The sequence below is a fragment of the Heteronotia binoei genome, chromosome 8 (genome assembly GCF_032191835.1).
Source record: "Heteronotia binoei isolate CCM8104 ecotype False Entrance Well chromosome 8, APGP_CSIRO_Hbin_v1, whole genome shotgun sequence".
NCBI classification, from domain to species: domain Eukaryota; kingdom Metazoa; phylum Chordata; class Lepidosauria; order Squamata; family Gekkonidae; genus Heteronotia; species Heteronotia binoei.
Genome location: NC_083230.1, coordinates 23,281,068 through 23,293,610, shown reverse-complemented (window position 1 = coordinate 23,293,610; position 12,543 = coordinate 23,281,068).

The following is a 12,543-nucleotide window of genomic DNA, read 5'->3' as shown; positions in this document are numbered from 1 at the left end:
TTCTTTTGTTTTTATAGCTTGCTTCTGGCCTTTTTCAAGATATACTTTTTCAGCCACAGGTTCATGTCTTCTTCATTTTTAAAATCGTTTTGGTTGATTGTAATGACTCTATGCTGTTTGATGTTTCATCACGTTTCGTTTTGCAACCTGCCTTGGGCAGGTTCCCTGGAGAAGGGTTTCCTGAAGAATCTAATAGAAATTTTATGAATAAATATTCTGACTCATCCAATTAATTGTTCACAAGTGTCAGCCTACAAAACCTGGCAGATAGATAAGCCTGAGCTGTTTTGTATCAAGGCTAATTTGTTGGGTGGGGAAACTCAGGCTGACTATAGACTATCCTATGATCAGATTAAGCTGAGGGAAAAGGGGACAGGAGACCTTGCTCACAATTTACACAACAATCAGTGCTGTTCCCTGTAAGTTGAGTTTGTGTGAGCGAGCTCATTGTTTTTTAGCCCCCCAGCTCACACATTTTTATCTTAGCTCAGGAAAAATGGTCCCAGAGCAAACTAATTTATGTAGTAGCTCACAACTTTAATGCCAGTTGCTCACAAAGTAGAATTTTTGCTCACAAGACTCCACAACTTAGAGGGAACTTTATCCATATGGGTTAGGTTCAGGTACCTCTTTATGTAAGAGGAACCATAATACTGTTAGGTGAGCGAGCTAGAGCACCTAGCTGATTGTCAAGATATCATGGAATGAACTGGCTCTTTTAAGAATTTTGAGTGAGGGCCACTGGTGGCCAGGCACAAGATGCACTGAGCGATCCCTGTCAGTTGGCTCAGACCTGGACCACGGCAAATAATGGCAATGGGTGTACGCTTGCCCAGGTGAGTCTATATTCATTGCCATCATCGCCACAGCTGAATGAGGGCCACTGGAGCTGCCAGTAGTGCCAGAATCAGCTAGCTTTGCTTCTTACAGGGCTTTTAAAAGCATCTGTCTTTTCTTGATATCATGCCATGCTGACTGGCTTTCTCTTGACTCCCCTCCTGGGTCTGCCACTGCAAGCTCTGCATCGCTTTTTGAGCTTTTCGAAATCAATCAATATTTTTTTACAGATCCGTAGCTTCACCGTCCTCACAAGAGACCTCATCAATTTATTTAAGACACCATAGAAGTATCCTAACATTATGCCTCATGTGAGTGTTAAAAGAAATTGAATTTATGTTGTTATTCTTTATCTCTCAAAAATACCATCTTTTGGGGATTAGTCCTCTGGAAATAAAAGCCTCTTCAGGTTGATAAATATATGCTTAAAACATTTTCTTTAATGATTTCCAGATGAAAGTATGGACTATATGCTGATAAATATTGCATTTGAGATGATGTTTTAGGATCACACTTGCAAGTCATCACCTGACGTTCCACATCGCCTTTGCATGGTGAATTCCCTATAAAACAATGCCTACATATATAATTAATAAACAGCAAGTCTGCTTAAATTTTCACTATGTATTTTCAGTCCAGGCACCCTCCAAATATTACTGTATTTGTCCTGTTATCTGTAACCTATAAATTGGGAAAATATGTTGTTCCTTCTTCCGTCTGAATTATTAACTATAATAGTGTGCCCACCACAGACCTTCCAACAACCCTGACCAGCAGATCAAGCTATTAACAATTATTTTTGTGTATGGCTTTCTGCTATTGTGCAATTAAATTTGCATTGTTGATATAATGACACCCTTCTCTGTACTAAGGGTTAGACTACATAATACCTCAGAAATGCATCTCCGCTGTCATTCAGTGAGGGGGGAAAAAATCACAAGTAATTCAGTTTTTTTTTTAAAAAAAAATAAACCTCATATATATCTTATCGATTTTAAAAATCTGAGCTGTTTTTGTTTTTGTCAACTTCATTGTGAATTACAATGCGTTTTTGAGGGGAAATGTATACAGAAGTTATCGGTGCATGCGTGTGCAGAGGGTGGAATAGAGAACTGTACAAGAGCATACTCCAGAAGGAAGTTGAGCCACACGCCAGCACCTAGTATCAAATCAGTGTATTTACAATCTATATATACAAAGCTACTAGTGCGGTGAGAAACATACATCAGAGTGACAAAGTGCTCCGCCAGGATCCAACTCTCTACTGAGAGGAATACACACAGGTATTGCAGTCGTTATATATAAAAGTCAGCCAATCAAGGCAGTCCATATAGTGCTGACTTCAGCAGGTACTTTCCCTTAGTCATAGTCCAGCCAAAACCGGCTTGCTGACAAGGTTGATCTGACCTCATCTGTCAGATAGATCCACCTGCTTCTTCCTTGCTCCTGTCAGGCTATGGAAGGAGGACTCCATACATCAACAGAAGTAGGATGTACTTATTGATTTAAGTGCTGTGATTTGAAACTGCCACCAGCAGTAGTCATTAAAGCTGGAATCCAGTGCCTCATGTTGTCTGTGACCTTATTTTGGCATGGCAGCCACGGAGTAAGGGCAGAGAAGGATTTTCTTTTTTTTTCTGGATATGTTGAACTTATGGCACCATATTTAAAAGCACTAAGTACATATTGTTGCAAGGATGTAAACTAATACCTGTAGACTTGTTCATTTTGAGGACAACATATTCACCAGGGCTATTGCTCTAAATAATACTATATAATGGTGAGTGAATCCCTACCACCACCACCAGCTTCATTAAGTAACTGGAAGATAACTCATAACTCCAGTTCCAAAGTTCAGAAACTCTGTTAAATTCTTTATTGCACCACCCATCTAAAGTGCAACACTTTTCCCGAAATCCTTCCCCCAGCTTCCTATGTCCCTCAGGACACCGCCTCCCCCCCCTCCCCCGCATTAGCCCTCAAACTCTGCTGTTGTAGCTTTGGTAGCTATGTCAGAAGAAAACAAGAAACTCATTCTCCTTGAGCAATATAGCAGGTCACACAGACTCAAGGAAATCTAGATTCTAGGTTACAGCAAGCAGTCTACGCTAGATTAACTGCAGTAGTTCAGTAAATTAAAAGAGTTAAAACATAGATTAAAACAGTCGTCTATTAAAATATGATGAATTAAAGCCAAAGCCACTTCTTAATCTGGGTCGGATAGAAAGAGGTGCAACAGCAAGGGAGGCCAACTTGATTGGCTGCCTGCCGCCTGGTGGAATAGCTCCATTTCACAGGCCCTGCTAGTAGATGTTGGTTAGCCAAGTGTAAAGCTCTTTGGGGCCTGGTGGAATAGCTCCATTTCACAGGCCCTGCTAGTAGATGTTGGTTAGCCAAGTGTAACGCTCTTTGGGGCCTGGTGGAATAGCTCCATTTCACAGGCCCTGCTAGTAGATGTTGGTTAGCCAAGTGTAACGCTCTTTGGGGCCTGGTGGAATAGCTCCATTTCACAGGCCCTACTAGTAGATGTTGGTTAGCCAAGTGTAAAGCTCTTTGGGGCACATATGGGAAGAGGCAATCCCTCAGATATGTTGGTCCCAGGCCACACAGGGCTTTGAAGGTCAATACCAGCACGTCAGAACAGATTGGTAGCCAGTGCATAACTCTGGCCAAATGCAAGCCACAGGTGATGCAGTTAGCAGGTATGCCACAGCATTTTGCACTAACTGGAGTTACCTGATCAGTCCCAGGGGAAAGCCTGCATAGAGCAAGTTACAGTAATCAAGCCTGGAAGTGACCATTGCATGGGTCACTGTAGCTAAGTCCTAGGGGAAAAGGTAGGGTACTAATTGCCTGATCTGCCAAGGATGATAAAAGGAAGACCTAGCAACTGTGGTGACATGGACCTTCATGGAAAGTGAGGCATCCGGAATCACCCCCAGGCTCTTTACCTTCTGGGCCTACACAAGTGCTGAGCTGTCCAAGGGTGAGAGCCTGATACCTGACTCAATCCAACCCCAGCTCAGGTACAGGACCTTTGTCTTTGCTGGATTAAAGTTTCAGTCAGCTCCTCCATAACCACTCAACCACAGCTTTTAATGCTCTGGCCAAGTTTTCTGAGATGAAGTTCAGGCAGCCATCCAACAGCAGATAGAGCTGGGTGTCATCTGCATATTGGTTGCAACCCTGCCAAAAACCCCGGACCAAGTGGGTGAACTGTTAGAGGATTTTTTGGAATTGGACTCCCATTTCCACTGGACTCAGTAAGGGGGAGATGACTGGCAAGAATCCCATAATTTGAGAGAGAGAGAGAGAGAGAAATATTTCAAAGTTAAAGCCATTTATTAACAATTAAAACCATATTGCAGAAACTTTTAATCATATACCATTCTTGTATGCAGCACACAGAATTAATCCTATTAAGCAAATACCTTAATTGAAGTGCACTGTATAGAGGATGCATCCTGGTTTCTTCTGCCAACGACCCATTAGGTGTTTGCCTAGAAAGAGGAACAACAAGGAACAAGAACCTTATCCCAGCCATAGAAGTGAATGTAACTGTCAGTCAGGTGAGCATCTGATGCACCTGACAAAACCCAGGCCCTAACACAGAGTAAGACATGAACTTTGACTTAGTCAAAACAATACTATGAGGGCAAGAAGCCCTGTCTCTTCAAATAACAACCTGCATCTTTTCAGTGGTACTCTCTGTGCCAACGGCGAACCATGGAGATGCACAGATATTATGACTTTGAGGCTGAAACTAAAAGATGTCAACAAGTCTTCCAGAGCAGAATATATTGACAGAAGAAGTCAGGCTTGAGAGAGAGATGCAAAGCCTTATGGGAAAATAACCAAACAGAAAAGGGCTACCAGATAGGCTGGCTCAGTCTCACTTGGAATTCTGCCACAGGGGCACACATACATGTTAAATTACATTGGCAAAAAAATTGCCCCCCTGCAGCACACCACATTCAAGTGGGTGTCATGGGGAGAGCTGCTTGCCAAATGCCACCCTCTGTCCCTGCCCTCAGAGAATGGAGGAAAACCACTGTAAGGCAATTCCCTGAACTTTTATGGTGGCGTGGCAGTGGGTCATAACATCATAGTAGACCATGTCAAATGCTGCCAAAAAGCAACAGCAGCACTGACCCACCCCGATCCAGGTGTCTCTGGGTGTCATCTGTGAGGGTGACCAGCACAATCTCCATCCCATGGCCAAGGCAGAAACTGGAGTGGCATGGGCTTTCACCACAGAAGCCCAAGTGGTTAATTAGCCATTTATATAGAGTAAAGAAAATACAATAGGAGCCCAAGAATAGGAGGTCCTAATTACAAAGAATTAAGTTTATACTCCAAACCTGGTCACCACAAACATCAACAATATAACAAGTCCTTCTGATATATTTTGTTACCGGTTACGATGAATACACATGCATAGATGTGTCATTGAAGACAAGTTCCAAACAGCTGGATCTAGCCTAAAGTTTCCACAAATGCAAGGACTTCTGTCTATGGAGTGTAATTTTGCCCCTCCCTTTCACAGTAGCTCCAAATACCCCTGAAGTCTTCCACTGGGGGAGAAGGGACCCCTAGAGTCAAGATTTGGAGCACAATTCCCAAATTCATGCTTCATGGGTGGAAGTCCTTGTGTCAGTGGAACTGTCGAAGAAGAAGATATTGGATTTATATCCCGCCCTCCACTCCGAAGAGTCTCAGAGCGGCTCACAATCTCCTTTACCTTCCTCCCCCACAACAGACACCCTGTGAGGTAGATGAAGATATTGGATTTATATCCTGCCCTCCACTCCGAAGAGTCTCAGAGTGGCTCGCAATCTCCTTTACCTTCCTCCCTCACAACAGACACCCTGTGAGGTAGATGAAGATATTGGATGTATATCCCGCCCTCCGCTCCGAAGAGTCCCAGAGCGGCTCACAATCTCCTTTACCTTCCTCCCCCACAACAGACACCCTGTGAGGTAGATGAAGATATTGGATGTATATCCCGCCCTCCGCTCCGAAGAGTCCCAGAGCGGCTCACAATCTCCTTTACCTTCCTCCCCCACAACAGACACCCTGTGAGGTAGATGAAGATATTGGATTTATATCTCGCCCTCCACTCCGAAGAGTCTCAGAGCGGCTCACAATCTCAGAGCGGCTCACTGTCAGTCTGCATCCAACTCAGTGAGCATGTTCATCACACACGCAAGTACAGAGAGGGGATAGTCCTTTACAAGACACTCCCAGTGACATCTCTGACACTGGGATATGACATTGTACCTAAACAGAATTTATTAACATGGCAGATACATTTCTAAGCTTTTCCTTCTTAAACAGCAGGGCCAGAAAGTTTTTCAAAGGAAGCTATATTTTTGGGACATCTACCAAATTAAGGAATTACGTCTTTCTTTATTTGAAGTGTTTTGCGATGGGATTTAAATCCTCCAGACTTTAGCTAAATACTTTCAAGTTTTGTTTTTTCAAAATCAACGATAGATTTTAAAAGTAGCCCAAGAACATGAAAAGCAATTATCTAAACTCAGTAATGAAACTTCAGGCTATCAAACTGTGCCTCAGAAGCTCCGAGCATACCATTTCTCAGGATGAGTAAATTTGAAATCTCTTGTATATTTTTACAACTCAAATAAGATTATCCGTAAACCTTTAGAGAATTAGGTTCCTCTAGGAGAAATTAGAATGAATGCTGATACTGTACTTTTGAGCTGTTGTTTGCATATTTATTAAAGTAAAAAAAAAAGGTCAGTGTTTATGAGATATAACCCAGCTACCACTTTCTTATGGTCAAATGAGTACTTGTATTCCTTGAATAAAACTTTAACATGATTTGGTCTGAAACAGCACTCTCCGCACATACATACCCAGAGGAAAGTTTAACTCCAACTCCAACATCATTGCCTTATCAGAAATCCCTCCCTCTGGTGGGTACTTTTTTCTTTCCACAGGCAGAAACCATTTCATTATTTATTTCTGTACTTTGTATTGTCCTTTCCTTCCTGCACACCTCCAAATCTTTTAATTCCTGTCCCTAATCTTGGAAACTATGCATAACTTTATGCAAAACTAAAACATTGTCTATTCTCCCTTGTTAAAAATGAAATGGACTGAGATAAAAGTTTTGGTCAATTTTATTTTCAGTATACTAGACAGGGATCTCCAGTATGGTGCCCAGGAGTGATTTTGTATAAAAAGAGGTGCTGGAGCTAATTAGTACAATTCATTTGCTTAACTCATTTGCATATGCTGCACATCCTTTGACATCATCAGAAGATGTACTAAATTATATCAGATCAGCATATACCTTAAGTTGTTTATGGAATTATAATGGTCATAATAAGACCTTACTCCCATCATACTTGTAAAATTACTTTCTCCTATGTGGCTACAGTGGCATGATGAAGATTTCCATCTATCTGCTTTGTATGTTTTGGTTATTTTTCCAATTTTTTGTGGAGGGAAAAAGAAGTTTGTCAAATCTTAAGAGTTCTGCAAAATTCTCACAGGTTTGAACAATGGAGCCCGGAAGCAAGTATTTTTTTGTAGTGGGGAAGAAGGGTAAGAAAGAAAGAGCACAATAAAATTTAAAGGTTCTAGAACTCTACTCCTGTGAGCTCCTGCCCCAAATGTGACCTGGTGGTGCATGTGGAAACCATGAAACCCACTCACACCTTTCCTGGTACTCACCAACTATTCTTTAAAGGTGGGTGAGGTCAGATTCAGCTTTTGCCTATCAGGGCTTCTGATTGGCCACTAGGCAGATTAAATATCATCAGCTGCACAGATTACAGTATCATTGTTTCAGTAGCTGCTGCCATCATAATGTTGCTTTTATTCCTTCTCACTCCTCTTTTCCAGTGTATTTTAAAATTGACCCTCTTCTTCCCTGCACTTGGGCTTGCTCTGAGTGTATGAGATTCTGCCTAGTATGGTAGTCATTTTACAGTAGTGCCCATCACCTTGGGTCCGTATTTCAAAGGCGCCCACAGGCTCATCAAGGTTTGGGGACCCCTAGCCAAGAGGAATACAATGATAGCTGTGAACTCATTTTTAAGAAGAAGAATTGCAGATTTATACCCCGCCTTACTCTCTGAATCAGAGACTCAGAGTGGCTTACAATCTCTTATGTCTTCTCCTCCCACAACAGACACCCTGTGAGGTGGGTGAGGCTGAGAGGGCTCTCACAGCAGCTGCCATTTCTAGGACAACCTCTGCCAGAGCTATGGCTGACCCAAGGCCATTCCAGCAAGTGCAAGTGGAGGAGTGGGGAATCAAACCCGGTTCTCCCAGATAAGAGTCCGCACACTTAACCACTACACCAAACTAGCTTTTAGTTTAGTAAGCGTATATTCTGCCTTTTCCCATAAATGGGCTCAAGGCGGATCACAACATATAAAAATACCAATAAAAACCTACATATCAAAGTTAAAATACCAAATTAAAATTAACAGTAAAAACAATAAATAAAATGCACCACCAGTGGACAGGGCACAGCATACCAATAACCAGTTGTAGGCCCACCTTAAATGATGGTAATAACAATAGGATAGCACTGTAATAAAGCATGATGTCACCACAAGGGAGGCCAAATGATGGAATAATAGGATGCCCGCTGCCTCAACCATAGGTCAGGCAGAACAGCTCCGTCTTGCAGGCCCTATGAAATGGCAGTTATTCAGGTAGGGCCCGGATCTCCTCAGGGAGCTGATTCCACCAGGCAGGGGCCAGGGCTGAAAAGGCCCTGGCCCTGGTTGAGGCAAGTCAGACGTCCTTAGGGCCAGGGGTGGTCAGGAGGTGTTGCGTAGCCGATCGCAACGACCTTTGGGGCGTATATGGGAAAAGGCGGTCCCTCAGGTATGTTGGTCCCAGACTGCGTAAGGCTTTAAATGTCAGTACCAAAATCTTGAAGCGGATCCGGTACTCAATAGGTAGTCAATGCAGTTGGCACAGCACTGGCTGAATGCTTGCCCGTAAAGGCAATGCAATTAACAGCCATGCTGCCACATGCTGCACTAGCTGGAGTTTCCGGATGAGCTGCAAGGGTAAGCCTGCATAGAGCGAGTTACAGTAATCCAACCTGGAAGTGACCGTTGCATGGCTAGTGATGGTATGTATCAAAGCCATGTCAACTCTTTATGCAAAAAAAAAAAAAATCACAGACCCAACAAGAAGAAAAGTGATTTGGGACCTTAAAGTCTGATCGCTGATTCTCACATAAAGGCAAAGGTAATACAGCTTCGTGAAATGGTTTTAAATAATTTAAATATGTAATTATGTTTTATATGTTTTATTGGTTTTAATGGTAGTAATGCAATGTTGTGAGCCGCCCTGAGTCCGCTTGCGGAGAGGGCGGGATATAAGCTTAATGTAATAAATAATAAATGTTAAGTTCACTTTCCTATGTGAATGGACTGTGATAATGTCTCTAACGCCACCTGAAGAAAATGCTTTTCAGTTGGCTCAGTTCACATACTAACTTGCCAGAAATCGATAGGCATTAGGGATGATTGTAAAATTTGTGGGGCTGAGTCGTGCATGTCATAAAATGTATTGCTAGGTAGTGAAGATATAAACTTTATACAGATAATAAAGATAAACACAAAGATATTATTTTAAACTTAAAACAGAAACAAAAGACATTCCCTTGGACTACATAATGAACAGGTTCATGTAGACTCAATGCAAAGTCAATTTAATATAAATAAAGGCCCATTCTGCACACACAGTTTACTTCTGACTTTCACTGAAGCAGAATTGGTTGGGGTTTACTTTGAATGCTGGCCTGAACTCTGCACCTTTCCCCCACTCTTTCCACTGGGAATCAGGTAGTGTATATTCTGAGAAAACCTGGATAATGCTATGGACTGGTCTGTCCTGATTGGTTAGTTTTGCATTGGGTGTGCCTTTTGAAATAATAATAATAATTTTTTATTTATATCCCGCCCTCCCCGCCGAGGCAGGCTCAGGGCGGCTCACAAGACATGGTGTGTACCATGATTATAATAATACAATTCGTATAATAAAATGCAGTTAATAAATACAGTTAAAAGACAGTTAAAAGACAGTTACAAAAATATTTAAAAATCACAGTAAATTAGAGGTGCTACATTACAGTAATATATATATACAGATGGCCAGATGTCACTCAGGATTCCACCTTATAGGCTGGTTGAAAGAGGACAGTTTTACAAGCCCTGCGGAACTGGTTAAAGTCCCGCAGGGCTCGCACTTCCTCCGGTAGCTAATTCCACCAGTGGGGAGCCAAATACCCAAATCTAATAAAGAAAATAATTACTGTATGCTGTGAATGAGGGACAATGCCTTCAATGTTTTTTCTTGGCCAACAATTGATTTGTAATCGATACTAAGGGTTCCTTCAGAGGTGTCGAACTCATGTTATGAGGGCCATATTTGGCACAAATGTGACTTTGTGGGGCTGAGCCATGCATGTCATAAAATGTATTGCCAGGTAGTGAAGATATAAACTTTATACAGATAAACACAATTAAAGATATTATTTTAAACTTAAAACCTGCTTAAAACTCTTCTGATATTGTGTTTAAAATGGGGACAATGAGGGAATACTGAGATTGAAAAAGAAAACACGAAGAAAAAGCACAAATATCACAGCAGAAATTAAAAAAAATATAAACTATAAACAAAATGCCCTGAGCCTGGGAAAACATGAAATATTTAGGTATTGCAAGCTTCTTCCCCTCCCCCTCCCCAAGTCTACTCAGATGGGCAATGGCACTCTACAGTATAATATCCCCTTTTGGATGTAAGTTCCCTGGTTAGAGTACTCACTAAGCACTAGTTCATTCCTCAGAGGCAAGCTGGCTCAAAGGAGCAACCCTTTATTTTCAAGGAGCTTCAACTGGCCATAAATGCTGGGGAAAGCTGCAAAACACAGCCTTAGCTCCAGTCCATTGAAATACATTGCAGCAACAAAGTTGCAAGGAAAACCCAAAATGGATTTTCTGTTAAGATCAGTGGAATGGATCTTCTGTTAAGATCAGTGGATGCAGAGATCTCAAAGTTAAATCCATCCCATGTTTTCCTTTCAGCTTTGCAAGCCCAGAAGCCAGCAAAGGCAAGGCAGAAGGAGCTGGAAATGCTGCCCACAGTGTCAGGGCTTCAAATTGATATGGTCTTTACATGATTTCAGAAATCAGGATGGGCAAGGATCTAGGGTACAAATAGATTCCAGGAGGTTGTCAATATCCATCATGGAAAGTGGGTCAAAGTGGCCCATAAATAGAACAAGCAATGTATTAGGCAGTTCTTTTGGTGGAGCGATGTCAACATCTAAATCAGAGCATATTCTTGATAGTTCATGAACAAAACACTTGGCAAAAATATAATGATGAATTGTCTGATCCTGATACAATGAAGGCTCAGTTTTAGGAGTCAGCAGACACTGTGTTACCTTAAACAACCGGGATGGTTGTGAACTAGCTGATTCAACAGTAGCAGAGAGGTAACATTTCTTAGCCACCATCACCCCAACTTAATAGGTCTTGCAGTGAGCTCTCTGCCAGTGCTGTTTTAGATCTGTCTCAGCCCTATTCAAATCATCCAGCTGTGGGATGGGCCTTGTTCCAAGAGCAGGACATGTATGTCCCACACTTCTAGTGCAACCTCAACAGAGCACATGTTTGGAATCCTAAAATCCACCAGAGCATTTTGGAATCCAGTAGAATTCATGAGCCTCCATGGGCACACCATTCTAACTAGGCTCCCTCTTCTACAGGGTGTTAGGGCCACGTTGACCTTGCTTTTTAGTAGGCAGTGTTTCAGAGCAAATTTCCAGCCCTGAAATAAAAGATTCATGCAAAATGTTAGGTCCAAAATGTGACCTTTTTCATGTGTTGGGTCATTCATGATTTGGGAGACAAAGAAGCTACAAAATCCTAGGCCAGTGCCGTAAAGCATCCTCAGCATGAATGCTGGAAGTCTCTCAGACTACATCCCAATCGCCTCTGCTAATTCAGGCAATCAGCCCACTGGAAAATGAGGCAGCTGTTAAACAAGCAGAATGCCTAATTTATCTTTGGTCCCTAACGGAAGAGCATGCAATCAACGACAGTGATGGTTTCCACCGGAAGTCTGTGGAAGCTGAAAGAGTCACTGAAGCTCATGTCTATTCTGTTTTCTTCCAAACGTGTCTCTGTTATTGTTATTACATTTTCCTACATATACAGTAGCAGTGGCTCTTGAAATCCTTACCACTGTGAATATAAAAGCGTTAGTCTTTTGGAATTCTCATCATAAGAAAAGGCTGTTTATTATTTGCCAGTTGCCCATGTAAACCCCTTTGACATATCCTTCACCTCATTTATATTCCATGTACAAGTGTTACATTGATAGGAAGAAATGCTGCATCGTTTCTGAGTGAAAGTCAAACAAATTCAATCGCAGAATGCCTGGATACAGAGACAGATTGAAAAGCCATTGTTAAAAAAACATGCAAAGGAGAAGAAACCAAGAAAGATGGGATTATATCAGAATTTATATTACAAGGTTTCTGTTAACCATCCACACAAACAAGCTGTAAACCAGGATATGAGCAAAGAAAAAAAAATTAAAGCAAATATTGAAATATTTCAAAAAAATCTTTTCAACCTTCTAGCCATCACATAGAATCAAGAACCATAAATATCTTATTTTCACTCTGCTAGCAACATTGCA